Genomic DNA, 15,111 nt, shown 5'->3' with positions numbered 1-15,111 from the left:
GCTCTGCTGCACACGTATTCCCTCTGCAGACTCCACGCCTTCAATCCCCTAATTTTTCTCCCTCTCCGGGCCATCCTCTCCGTCTCCTCCCTCCTCTAATCTAATCAGAATTCCTCTTCACTCTCCATTCCTCTCACAATAGCTCCATCATGGGCCAAATGGGGATTGTAGGGGGAAAACAGTGCAGAGCGTGTTCGATTATATCCGGCTGGTTAACTAGTAAATATGTCTGGGAGAACACAATCAATTTGCCGTTGTCAATGTTTGGCATAGCAACTTGATGGTATCCAATGTAAAGATGAAATCATTCATTAGCTTTACTGTATTAAATCATTTTATGGCCAGCTGGACAGTGTAAACTCAACAAATCAGTGAACTGTAAAGTGTAATGAATCATCCAAATGTTTATTCTTTGGATGAAGTGACTGTGGGTTCTTAAACTCAAACATGACACCAAAGAGCTACAGAGTGTGAATGGCCTACTTATACTGTACGTAGTTCACTCTGAATATTAAGCAGTGGCAGGCAAAAGCATCTTAAAAATAAAAAAAGACCAACATTACCTTTAAGCATGAACATATTATCACCTACAGCAACACATCCAACTTTCAATGGACTGAAAATAGGTTTCGCATCCAATTCACTCGCCAACTCCACCACTTAATGCTTACATTACCTGTATCTGGGGGGAAAAGATTCAGTCCAATTTAAGCAGTGTAAATGGTTCTAATCGCAGCAATCTGTGATCGAACCACTTAAAGATGCCATAGAATGCAAACATAATTTTATAAGTCGTTTGAACACAGTTGTGTGGCCGCAGTGTTTGAAAACAACCAGCCTATAATGGTACAAATCCACTCACTCATTGTTTTATAATCCTAATAATTCACACTAGCAGTTCCAGGTTTCTCACTACTATGATGACATAGTCGGTGAAAGTCCCGCCCATTTGTGATGCTCTCTGCCCTATTAACATATACTCAGCCCTGAGTGAGAAGCTGCATTCCGCCCTTACTGTTTTCTTGCTATAGCTGCTGGAGATACAATGTCAGTGCCAAAGAGCCATTAAAAGTGCTGTGTGTTGGGATGTACCACCGAACGTAGGAGTCTCCATAGACCACTGATGACATGGTGGTTAACATTAACTTTCGAAGAAAATATCCCGGAAAAGAAAATGGAAATGTCCTATACATTTGTGCTAACATTCCGGTGTGGTAAAATACACGTTTATGGTGGGACTCCCCTGGTAAAAAAATTATTTTGTGGGCTAAATATCACGTTATTGGGGTCGCTTAAACCCTCGGACTTGGCAACACTGACTGCTCTGCACTCGTCTGAAAAGGAAGGCGGGAGTGGCAACTCATTTGGGTCATACCATAAAAGTGGCAGTTTTAACAAACTATAAAAAAAAAAAAACTTTATATACATTTATACACATATCTGGGGACATCAGAGAACAATTTAAAATATTGTATCAATCCATTCTATGGCACCTTTAAAAGGATTAAACTGAGGAAAAGGTTTTCTCTCTTTTCACCTTGCTTTTTCATGTTACAAATCAGAAAAATAAATAAATAAAAACAAAAATCCAAAATGAATAATAAAGTATAAATAGGAAATAAATCAAATAAAGGTATAAATAAGGTATTAAAAAAATATATTATTTAAAAAAAAACTCAGATGAGATGAGGTTCAGATGAGAACAATATCAGTCGGAACCATGGCCTTCGCTCTGACAGCCAGAGTCCCACATAGGGATATGCTTGTATCAAATTTTCATGCTGCGATTAATTGCTAATGCTTTTATCACAGTGTACTGTATTATCACCATACTGAAATTTAGTTAAAAAAATGGCCATTACACTGTATAACAGGCTTAATAACTTTTTTCTTATAACAAAAATAACAGAATATTTAAATACAATAAATCAATACAGATATATAAAGTTAAAAGTTTTACACAGATTAAAGTGCAAAAGAACTATAAAGACCAATAGCTATCATTTTACAATAAGACCTCATTAGTTATCAATTAACATTCACAATAAACAATAGCTACATTTGCTACCGAAGTTTTAGTTCATATTAGCTGATTAAATAACACAGTTGCAACTTTCGGTTTTACCAATGTGTTATTAGATATTGGAATGCCTAAGATAACTAATTAGTTAACTAATTAATTAACTAATGTTAACTAATGAAGGCCTAATGTAAAGTGTGAAACAAACAATAAAGAATCAAAACCCTTTCAAACAATATCTAGGGCATTTTGTAGTCCAGAATATTTTTTATTTTTTATTTTTTTTAAGTTTTGAAAATGAATAGCCTATTAAGCTTACATTTTTAAGTATTTGGCGTTGTGATGAACACCATAGCAAATCCACAAATCTGAATGGCTATTTAAATCTATTAGGGCAACTGCTTTATTTATGGGGTTCCCAGGGTAACGGCTGCTGTTTCTGCAGTTTAGCGCCATAAAGTGAATGTGTGTTCATTCAGCGCATCTCTCACGTGTTCCCCCATGTGCTTTTAATGCATGCTTGTTTACATCAGAGCACACACACTCTTTCAAGCAGCATACGGCGGTGTTGTGCAATTTGACCAGTTGATGGGAATAAGTATTTTTAAGTATTAAGTATTCTTAAAATGCATCCCAAATTCGAAATTTATAATGTATAATTATTTACGGTATTTAGAAGCGCCCATGATAACAATATTGTACATACTCATTATCATGATATATCTATCATAACTCTTATATTAAACTTTTATTTGAAATCAAATCAAACTAAATATCAGTGACACTTGAAAACAAATAGTACTGCTAGACTTTCTCAAAACTAACTTTTACTTTTGTAATTTTCGTTTTTGCAATTTACTTGGGAATCAGTTGGTTACATAAAGTCATATCCCCTCAGGTCCACACAAAGAAGGTCTTTAAAATACTTAGAGAAAGCCAATTCACATATATAAATATCTAGCCGTTCACAAATTACAATTATGATGATTAAACATATATTATTATACATTAGAATTTTCTTTTTAGTTCTGAATGTGTCCGGGAGGTATGCCAGAAAAAGCTTTACCTCTGCTAGTTTAACTGTGCATTTCAGCTGCACAAAGATGAAGGTGTATGTGTGTGTGTGTGTGTGTGTGTGTGTGTGCGTGTGTAAGCGAGGAAACAAGAGAGGTGTGGAAATGGTAGAGAAAGCAAGCAACAGAATGTGTGTAGGTTACAGACATGGGCATTTCAGAGTGAGTGAAAACTTTGTATGCATGAGTGTGTGTAACCATATGTGTTACCAAGTATGACTCTCCTGGAAGTATTCTTGAATGTATTCATATGAGTATTTGGCAAGGTGATTGGCAGTTTGATTGCCGGAATGGTGAAACAAAATGGATAAATACATATGGTGATTCAAAACAAAATCATATTCCTTCATTCCTTCTTTCAGAAAGAGACAAGCCATCATAAATAAAACCAATTTAGAGTGGACCAAGATGACCCAGTATCCATCATCTTGTCACCAGCATGCATACTTTCCCACATATTTAAAACAACAAAATGCTTTTTATAAGATTATAAAAAAAGCATATCCCTCGTTCATCCATCACTCTCCATTAGTAAAAGCTAAATGCCTTGTGTCAATCTGCCCGAAATGATAAAGATAAAAATAATTTCACTGCATATCTGCCTGCAACATGCATCAAACCATCAGAAAAAAGCCCAACCCTTGCAAAAAGAGCATCACTCTGCAGAGTGATTTTTTTTCCCAACATGGCATAAATGGCCTTGTAGGCTTTGACTGACTGTCTCTGAGCTCCAGTAGAACGTCACATACTCCATCGGCTTCAAAATCAACAGCCACTGCAGGGAAAAAAGCAGTACGCAAGCAGCTATTAGTGAGGTGCCACAGGGCACATGACTGAGCCTGCTGCTGTTTTGAACCACACCACAAGAACACAAAACAGCTTTGACTCTTCTTAATCTCTGCCTTTCTCTTTAGTTTTGTTCTGATCAGTGGGAATTTTGAGACGGCTGGGAAGCATTCAGGTAGAGTTAATCAGATCTATAAGAACAGCGTCATCTCTGAGATGAGTGGGCCCTGCCAGTCACCAGTAGCTTCCGGGGACACTATCCCATAACTTACTTCAAAACAAGCAACAATCAGTCCCAAAATCACTGTAAAGTTTGCAGCATCAGTGTGGGGATTACTTGTTAGCTACTTATGTAAACTCACGGCCTCTGCAGCAGTGAGGGACAAAGGACCGAGATGGCGAACAGTGTGTGGAGCTGTGCACATTGCAGAACGAGCCTGCGGCGGAGCACTGCAGCTGTCAAGCAGGAGCTCTACCATGCATCCGTGACTGATTACCGAGGGGCCACTACGTCACACGTTCACGCAATGCAGGCCTCCGCAAGATGTGCAGCCGAACTGTTGGGGAATGACAAATTTGTCCTTTTTTTGTCTTGTTTGAATCACTGTGAACTGCAGTTAAGCCTGGGGCCCAATGTGTTTTGAGCTCTCCTGCTGAGATTTTAATTTGTTTAGCTAAAATGTTAAATCACAACTTGCGTGCTTTGGGTTACTAATTAATAATAGGGAACTTCTGCTGCATTTGGGAATGAATTTTTACACTCCTCTAGAGAATAAAATTTCTGGCTGCATGGCTAATAAACAGAATATCTTGTAGTGTCTCCTTCAGTTTAATTAGGTCACTTTTTGTCATATGGCTGAATGAATCGTGCCATTTCAGCACTGGACACAGAACTAATACGATCAGGGCTTTTGCTAATTGGAGCACTGAAAGTCACATGGCCGTTGACTGGAAGCATGCACGCTGACAAATCACTGGCAATCATGCTAACAAAGGGAAGCCATTTTGCATATATCATCATCAGATTTAACACAACAAAGAAGATGGATGCGGGACTGGCTCCGGCAGCATGGCATTTATCGAAGAGCACGACATACAACAACCCATGCTACATGATTAGATTGGGCCGCAAATGATCAGAAACGAGTAGGAGGGGTGGATGTAATGGCAGTGTGCTTAGGCCACCCAGTGCAGCTCACACCAGGCAGAAGGTGACTAGAAACCACCTCCGGATCTGTGCGGATCTCTCCCCCAGGGCTCGGCCATGCTAGCACAGCGGCAGTGAGGACAAATGAGTGTGTTGCAGTGCTGACATCAGACTGGCATGGGGATCGAGGGAGCCATATGACGGCTTGCCGAAGTGTGGCTTGGAGACGGGCCAGTCATTGCTGGCACAACGGAGCGCCGCTGCTCTTCTCCGCCTCTGCGCCATGACGGATGGGCGGGCAGACAGCTGTTTAACATCACAAGATTTACAGCCCTCCCGTAGCAGCCGTCAGTCCAGCACCTATCAGCCTGAAGTAAATCTCCTGTCTCCTGCCTCTCAGAGAGGAGCGTGAACTGAGGAGCCACTCAAGCAATCAGCTGTTAATCATCTGACCTCTACTGTTCTGCCATAACCGAGGCCAGGCCAACCCCTATCGCTTTCCTCCTTTTCCTCTTTCACTTTCACTCATTCTCTTCTCTCCCTCCTCTGCCCTCTTCTGCATAGGGATGTGTAAAGCTACCTATTTTCAAAAATCGACTTGTTGGAGGGCTGCCTGAATGACTAGTTGGCAAATAAATGCTAAGGAAGCCCTGTATAATTAGGCTTTTTGGGATTCTCCAGACACAAGTTGAACATTTCTTATGGGACATTAACATAAGACACATCTTTGAATTTAAACATGCTGGGGTTTCCAGGCACATCCTAAAAAGCTTGTGCTGGGATACTTAAAGTCAGCATGAAATGGAAATTCACCCTATTTTCTAAATGCATGTTACTTATCTTATTGTGAATGATATATCCATGCATGCGTTTAATTTTTCACCACAGTTCTGAGTAGGGATGCATCGATCCATTACTCAGTATCAGTATTGGCTCCGATACTGCCATTTTCTGTTGGATCGGGTATCGGTCAGACGAGACTGATCCAAATTTGATATAGTGCATATACTATACTGTGTTATTGTTAAGCCCCACGAAAGGCACAAAAGCATTATAAAGCTCCATAACGTTTTCATGCTCAATATTTCAAGTGTTCTGAGGACGTTCCATAGTTTAATGTGAAGTATAGATGAATATTTAAGTCAACTTCACATAAACTCTTCTCCCTGCAGCGTCTGTCTGTCATCCTCCATTCAGCATTCAAACTATATGTCGCGTTCGGTTACTACAGTAAAAATGATGAAACTCTTCAAAAGCGCTCAATATCTGAGATTTAAAACTGGAAAAAAAAGGCTCAATAAAATATTTCACAGACAGCAGCAATGTCTCTTCCCTTTTTTATGCAGAAGGATGCGCACTGTGACTGCGTGTTGCCTCAAGCGTAATATTCTGCGAACGGGATGCGCATAAGCACTTTGTGTTACTCTGTTTTGGAGCCATACACTTTCGTTTATACTTTTGCACAATTAAAAGTTTATCAATAATAGGATAGCCATATGTGCCCTTTCGTCCCCTTGGAATTAAAAGGTCCTATATGACATTTTTGTCAAAATTGAATTATTCACATATTCTTATTCTGTGACAACTTATTTACATTATGTGATGTTTTTTTTTAAGTTGTGTACATTTTGGGACTTTTTATTGAAAAAACAAAAAGGTTCTATGTACAGAAGTCTATGGAACAGAAAAACTCTGAAGCTCAATATCTCAAAACTGCTCAGAACGCAGATAGAACCTTATAATCCCAAGGGGACGCTTTATACAGGACACATCATGACTAGGATTTCTTATATTACCTAAAACATCCAAAGTAGTTTGACCAATAACATGCAGGTATTTTTACATAATTGACCAATCGTGGTGCATCACACATGAGAAGGTGAGAATGATCAAAACCAAATCAAATACAAGCATGTGTTTGTTCGGTCAACTTGAAGCTGCGCACCGGTCATTGTATGACACCAAACTACCACGAGATCGATTTGAAAGCATAAAGAGCCACCTGAAAATTCTACACTGATTTAAATCTGCTACTATCCAATCAATCATAGACAGAAATACGTTCTTGCCCTTTTTCAATAATCCATTTCACTCAAATGTACATCACAATACAGAAGGAGAGATCTATTGCTACTTCTGTTTCATCGCAACTTCAAAAAACAGTGCAAGACTTGACACAATGACCAAACAGCTGCGTGTTGCTCTAAATAGGATGGATTTAAAAACCCTGTTTCAAAAGTTCTGCTGCTAAAAATATCGAAAGTCTAGATAAACTAGTCTACCAAGTAAACTAGTGTTCCCATTCCTATTTCTGCCTCCTTTCCTTTAGAATCTCTCTCTTTTCCCCTCCATCTCTCCATTGCTTTGTAATCCACGTCCCCTGTGCGCTGCTGGGAGGTCACTGGGCATAAGGAGGTGGATCAGCAGTGGCTGTGAATGCCGCAGTGTAAAGTTACATGCTCCGGAGGCTTGCACAAGCTGCTGCTGGATAACACTTCTGCCCTTATGGAATTGCAGACAAACACACACAAATGTTTGTTTTTTTTTATCATGAAGGGAAATTTCCATTGAGTCCTTTTGTTGTTATTACCATAAGCTAATGCTATTTTATATCCCCTAACCCTACCTTAATTATATTTGATCACTTAGAAGTAGTGATTTAATTATCACACTGTACTTTACAGTAGCTGCTACACAATTTACACTGTAAGACCCTATTTAGAAAGGTCTGTCTTAAGGTCAGTTAAATAATGTATTTGTTTCATTGTCCTAGAAATGCCTCAAAGCTATGTACAAAGACTTATGCTGTTTTAAGAATTGGCATTTACTTTAAAACATTCATGTCTGGAGATATTTTTTCAAAAACAAGATGCTTTTGCAGTTGCCATGGCTTGATTCCACAAAGAGAGCAGACGTTTTGATTGTGTGCGTAAAGTGACTTTGGGACAATGGAGGAAGTTCTGGCACAAGCCAGGCCTTGACATAAAAAATACACAGAATATGCAAAACTATGGAAAACTAAGGAAACCTGACCCGGTTGAAGCCATCTGCTATGCAACTATGCAAATGCAGCGTAAACAGAGCACGACTACGGTGGAGCAGGGAAATAAATTGGAGGGCAGGTCACGTGACCTTGCACTTCATTTATGAGACAACAGGAATGCTAGGTCGCACATAGAGCGAAGCATTTACGCTGCTCGCATCTGCCCACCCCTCCTCCTACTCGCTCTGGCATCTGGCACTTTCTCCTACTCTGTAATGCTAGGTAATTACCTCCCCTATCTGTTAATGCTTACCCATTCTACCTACTCTCAAAACATTCAGGATAAGCAGTGGGCTACTTTAATTATCTGCTTTCTGCATCACTCTGGAAGGCGTCCAAGTCTATCCCCCCGGACCGCCTCAAAATAAATCAGGGATTCATACCAAAACCAGTCACGCTTGTGTCCATAGCGCACCATTATAATACGTGTTGTGGGCTGCACTGCTTATGTTGAGTACTGCGGTTCAAGCAACACAATGTAATCTGCGGCTTCAAAGGCTGCCTGGGCAACTAGCGAGTCTGACCTGGACCTCTTCTAATGATAAGTGCCTAAGCGGCTTTAATCACTGGTTTCACACCATTGTGAACGTGCGCAGTGTTTGAATGCTTCTCAATGACCTGAGGTCCGTTAACAATTCATTTGGGTTAGCAACTACAGTTCATCCGATGCCAATGAGCGAAATGGAAAGGAGGGTACAAAATAAAATAAAAATAACTTCCCTGGAGGTGGAAACAGACACGAGCATCTCGGTGGTGACCTTTTTCCCAACTTATCATCATCCGGAGAAGTGATCCCTAGAGTTTTTTTCCTCTTGCTTTGGCTGGCATGGGGACTGAGTCACACGTCAGCCTGGATTAAAAGCTGCCCGTTACTCCAGGCCGTGTGTTGCCTTAAGAGAGCTGTGTGTTTGCACATGTGAACGAACTGTGCATGCATGACCTTGGACCTTGATAGAGTGAGCATGACGTTTTAACACTGTGTGGCCGTGTGCGTGTATAGGTATGCGTGTAGTGGCTGACATGTCATTCCGGCACCTATACCCATTCTCTGCACTCTCCCTGGTATCCCAATTTGCTTCAGCTTAAAATAAAGTACACACTCTGCGTCTGAACAAAGTCTGGGCTGATTTCTGGACCCCATAATGACTTTAGAGACACGACCAATTAGCTATGAGCTCACACAGATAAAGACATGTGACTCAGCTCAGCAAAAGGGCCTTTCCTTGATGCCATTTCTTTATCATCAACACTGCAGAACACAGGACAAATAAGTGAGCTGCACCAGACAAAAGGGCAGCTCCTCCGGAGCACTAGGCATGCAGTCTTCTTCACAGACATCAGTGAAATGCTCTGAAGCCGTGGATGTCTGGCATCCCTTAGGATGGATCATTCCTTCACCCTCCACAGCATCAATAGACAGCCGTCCACACTAAAAGGGAGACTGTACATGTATTGCACATCAAGGATCTGTCCATGCAAGAAGTGTTGAAAAGCAAGGCAGCCAAATTGCAGGAGTCTGGTGAGTGAGTCAGAAAGCAAACGGAAACAAGGCCTGATTCTTTCTGTAGCTCTTTTTAGTATGTGTTCCTGTGTCTGCGATGGGATGGATCTGTGACACATGTTTCAGGAAATAATGATTAAAATAAAGACTTTCAATGCAGCCAATATGCTTAGGAGATGTCGTAGTATAATTACATACCAAAAAAAAAAAAAACCTTGTCAAGGTTAAGGTTAGATGGATCCACAGACATTACAATTCTGGACGATATTGTGCTTCATGTTAAAAAAAGATAACCCAAAAAAAGGCTAATATTAAAATGGCACATTATGTTGTCTTAATAAATAAATACACTTAACATGTAAACACTTAAATAACACTTCAAAAGCTAAAAAGATAATTTACAGTATAGACCAAAAGTTTAGAAACATTACTATTTTTTATGTTTTTGAAAGAAGTTTCTTCTGCTCATTAAGCCTGACTCCTAACTTTTGGTCTGTACTGTAGGTATGACAACATTAAATGCAGATCTAAACATTCATTTTACATTTTAATATTTCAAATATTTTTTCATATTATTAAATATATATATATATATATATATATATATATATATATATATATATATATATAAAAGGAATATATATATATATATTATATAAATATATATATATATATATATATATATATATATATATATATATATATATATATATATATATATATATATATTATATAAAAGGAATATATATATATATATATATATATATATATATATATATATATATATATAAAAGGAATATATATATATGTGTGTGTGTGTGTGTGTGTGTGTGTATATATATATTTATATATAAATAAATATATATATATATATATATATATATATATATAGATAACTGGTACTATCATTTTGTGCATCCCTAGTCTCAAAGATATTGTATTTGTTATTAATAATAATGACAAAATAAATATATCAAATATACATTATATATTACAAATATACAGTATTATATACTGTATGCTATATGTGTGTGTATATACAGTATATGTATATGTATATATATATATACATATATATATACATATATATACATATATATATATATATATATATATATATATATATATATATATATATATATACATATACTGTATATACACACACATATAGCATACAGTATATGTGACCCTGTATGTGAAAACCCAACTAATGTCTGGGAAATGTAACATCGATATATTTATTACTGACTGAGTAAGATCATGTCAAGATTGAAATCATAGTGAAATTAATGGTTAAAGTAAAACTTTGATGCTTATCTCATAATTAGATTTTGAGATTTAAGCCTGGATTTCACAGAGAGGCTCACATATAATGACATATTGTATGCTCAAACTCAGTATACAATCAATAAACAATTTAACAGAATCAAGAAATCAGTATCAACACATAGACCAAATTGTGATTGGTTACAATAACAAACTGCTATATATATTATATATATATATATATATATATATATATATATATATATATATATATATATATATATATATAATGGTGCACAATAGATGTGTAGATTGCTGTAATTGACTCTTCACCTCAGCAGCCGTAATGGTAATCTCAATTAAAAATTATGCAGTCATAATGTATCATACAGCATGTTTTCCTTTTATTGTGTGCTCATCTCACATTAATAATTAAATAAAACTATAGATCATCATGTAGCTAGTAAGCCTAATTCACACCCAGCATGAGCAGAAGAATGGAAGACATCATGAGGCAATGTTATGATGAACTACCATCATGCTAATTGCAAAATGCTTTAAAAAGTAATTAATTAAGCTGCGCGCAAACAATCTGACAACTTGTCAGTTACCCAACACTGGGTCACTGTGTGAGCTGCATCAGGCAAAATTCAGTCTTATCATGGCTAAATGTGGAATTCTCTTCCAAACAGTTCCTTATACACAGACGCCAAAGGACAGCACAGAAGGACAATAAATAAATAAATTAGCACGCTCTCAAACCAGCCAGTCAACCTTTGTGTGTACAGACAGGGGAGGAAAAAAAGAACGGAAGACCACCTGCCCATCAGGAAAGCCACCAGCTTTCCATCCTCCCCCTCCTTTCTCTGTATCTCTGAGCCCATTGACGGCCAGTGATACTCCTTATCAGCTGGTGAGATGAGATTTAGTTCCAGGCCTAACACTCATGGGAGGCTATTGATAATGCTGGTCCCCCCTTCTGCTCTCCTCTCATTTTCCTGAAGTGGGACCTGCCTCGCCTAGGCCAATCAAAACCGCAACCATGACAGCAACTGCAAAACTGATTTCGAATCAGTGTAATGGGGTGACATACCATGTTCCAGCTTTGGATGAATATGATGAACCATGCAAAACCCAGATGTGCACCCTGGCAGTGGGCATGCCCTTAGTAAAATCCCCTCTTTTCTCACTGCTACCTGGAAAGAAAGCTAGGTCAAGCTCCTGGTGATGGGCTGTGATGTTGTTTTGACATCCCAGTACTGCTGCATAGCTGAATGAATAATCGATGGTGGCAATAAAATTATTATTATTATAGCACGGTTTCAAAAATGCTCATGAAACTTTCATGGTTTATAGGTACAAAGCTGGAAACAGCACAGAGAAGCTAACATGTTCAAAGCAGTGTTTTTCCATTACTGACCCATATCCCCATGGCTAGGAATCATTTAATGGTCTTCATGCACAGAGCAAAACCATCTGCATCTTTGTGTCCACATTTTTATAGCCTCGTAAATGGCTGCATATAACTGTCGAACGAACCTATTATGCTGACAGACAGCAACTATTATGGGATTTTGATCACTTTCAATAACGGCAGTGTGGATTTGATCAACCAGAGTTTGTCTCTGTTGTAAACTTAAGGAATGTAAGTCTGAATACGTCCTACATTTATCAAGACTCAATTTGACTGATTCACCTAAGCGGTTATACGCAAGGGACTCATATGCAATTAGTGGTGTTAATCATATACTAATATTAAACAGTGAATTTAATTACATCCATGATGTATTGTCATCCACCGCCAGCGCTACTGGATTTTCACACGCCAGAGCCCAGAAAGATTTATCTGACACCAGCTCACAATCGAGTTATCCTCAGTTCTTCAGCCCTGGCTGCCCTGCCACAGAACAGTTGGTGATGGAGCTAATAGAGGGTTGTAACATGGCAACGGCAGAAAAAGACAACAGATGTTCAAGAGGGCGATACAAAAAGGATTAAAAACAGCATTTTGGTGGCTTTGTTTTGTAGATGTGCTGGCATCCATTAAAGTTGACCAATGTATAGGTGGCTATAGAATTATCGCAGGCAAAAAAAAAATAAAAATAATAATAATAATAATAATAATTTGTTCATTGTACATTCATGTTCAAATCCTGTACAGATTTATTTCAGTGTAACTCAAAAGATTATATATATATATATATATATATATATATATATATATATATATATATATATATATATATATATATATATATATATATATATATATATAAGAATGACGAAAATGTTTGCAAATAATTAATTATTATTTACAATAAGGCTCCATTTAACATTAATTAACATGAACTAATGATGAAAAATACTCATTTAAAAGCAGTTATCAATCTTAGGTTATAGTTTTAACATCTACTTATACATTAATAAATCAAAAATCTTATTTTTTTATTATTATTTAATAGACCTAGCATTAACTAACAATAAATAGGTGTAATTATATTAATTAATATCAACATTTCTTTTAAATATATTAATAGTATATAAACGCATTTACTAATGTTAAACCTTATTGTTCTCTTAAGTGTTACTGTATTTAAAAAAAGTCATGATAATTTTGCTTGTGTAAGGAACATATCAAAATTTTACATGAAATCTATGAACTATCCACCACATAAAGTGCTTTGTTTAGGGGGATATTTTCGATTAATCTGTTGATCCAGTTCACAAAACTAGCTCGAATTATGTGTTCACAAATGAGATTGATCTGCTACTTGGTTTCAATTCACTCTTGGAGAAGATAATCAATAATCACAAAAAAAGATCACCGTTTATCAGTGAAGCACTATTTTATGATACTTGACTGTGGTCATTTTATGCAATTTTGTTAAGCTTAATATCTACTGGAGAAAAGAGACCAGGAAATCCCTAAATATGATTTTCTGCAAAAGAAAGAAAACCATAAGGGTTCGGAACATCAGCAATAAATAATAATGACATCATATTTGAGTTGCCTGGGAACAAATTTAATGTGACTTACACCATAAAAATATGTGATGAACTGGACTCCCTGAACTCGTTAATGATGATGCATCAACGAGCTGAACCTTCTCAAAACATTCGATATGGCCAGAAACACTCTCACAGACCTCGGCTGTCAATTCAGCCAAACAATTTATTCGGACCATATGTTTACATGTAGCCCGTCCATTGTGAACTTGTTTAGAGGGTCAGATGGACATACCCTCTGAAAATTTTGTCAGCAAAATAAATACTTAAATAATTTATCAAAAAGCCATTCAGAGGATAAAACAGCCCCTTAACCAAACAAAAGGCTGTTTTATTCCCACGGCTTTTCCATTTCTTTCACTCTCTCTCTCTCTCTCTATCCCGTGCATCTGAGAGCCGCACATGGCATGACTCGAATGGGGGCATATCGATACACAGCGCCCGTTAGTAACGTTACGCTGGCACGCAGGTGTTCAAAACCATCCCCAATAAGGAATATATAAAACCACACTTCCGAGAGCTTAACAATAACACCAGACAACAACATCTTCGCTTATGAGTCAACACCATCCGTTTACTTCCCCAGCCCCGCGCATCACCTGCATTTCTGAAAACACATATTCTGATGACAAAAGCATCTGCAGAGACACACGGAAGTCTTATTACCTGGGTTTGTGGCTGTAAGCGAGCGCGCTTTATCCCCACTTCTCACTGGGAATTGTTCTTTTGTCTCTTGTATAGTCCAGAGAGGCGAAATGCGGCGTTTGCCCTCCCCTTTCGCTGCCGTTCAGTCGACGGCTGTGTGAGCGCGTCAAGCCGCTCCACCTGCATGCAATGCCACCGCAGCTCTGCTCTATGCGCGGTCTCCCGGTGGCGGCTATGGGCGCGAAATGAGGGCGCGGTCAGTGGAACACCTCACCAATCATCCCACGAGCGCTTCGTCTTCCAGTCTCACCGACGACACGGTGACTGCGGCACCGCTGTCTCAATGTCACGTACTTTATCAAAACCTGGACCACCGACTATGTCCAGTAACAGCGTCGCATGCGTCCCATCCGTTTAAACCAGGGGTCAAGCTAAAATATTTACTTTGAATACCTTCTGGAATCTCAAAAACGTTTCTTATTGATCAATAAATATTAAGTTAACCCTTAGTTTTTGTATTCTTTTATTTGTTGTTTACATTATTGGTTTAGTGATAGCCTACCTACATTCCATTTAATCGTTTTGCAGGGCTCTATAAAATAGCCTAGTTACTTGATTCTGATT

The 15,111-nt window shown here is 38.0% G+C and overlaps 1 protein-coding gene across 14 annotated transcripts in view; it reads right to left on the bottom strand.

Moving 5' to 3' along the window:
• The window catches only part of nrxn2a (neurexin 2a), a 336,553-nt gene extending 321,644 nt beyond the window's left edge, over window positions 1–14,909 (bottom strand). For 9 of the 14 annotated variants that reach the window (XM_026195934.1, XM_026195941.1, XM_026195936.1 and 6 more), the window contains exon 1: window positions 14,509–14,908. The gene's annotated coding sequence lies outside the window, so the exon portion shown is untranslated. Of the gene's footprint in view, window positions 1–14,508 lie in introns of all 14 variants that reach the window. The other 5 variants (XM_026195944.1, XM_026195946.1, XM_026195947.1 and 2 more) reach the window with 1 other exon arrangement.
• Between the last annotated feature and the right edge of the window lie 202 nt (window positions 14,910–15,111).

This window comes from Carassius auratus, chromosome 21, assembly GCF_003368295.1.
Source record: "Carassius auratus strain Wakin chromosome 21, ASM336829v1, whole genome shotgun sequence".
Lineage (NCBI taxonomy): Eukaryota > Metazoa > Chordata > Actinopteri > Cypriniformes > Cyprinidae > Carassius > Carassius auratus.
Note: the sequence above shows the minus strand (reverse complement) of the source record. Positions and strands in the feature narration are given on the sequence as shown.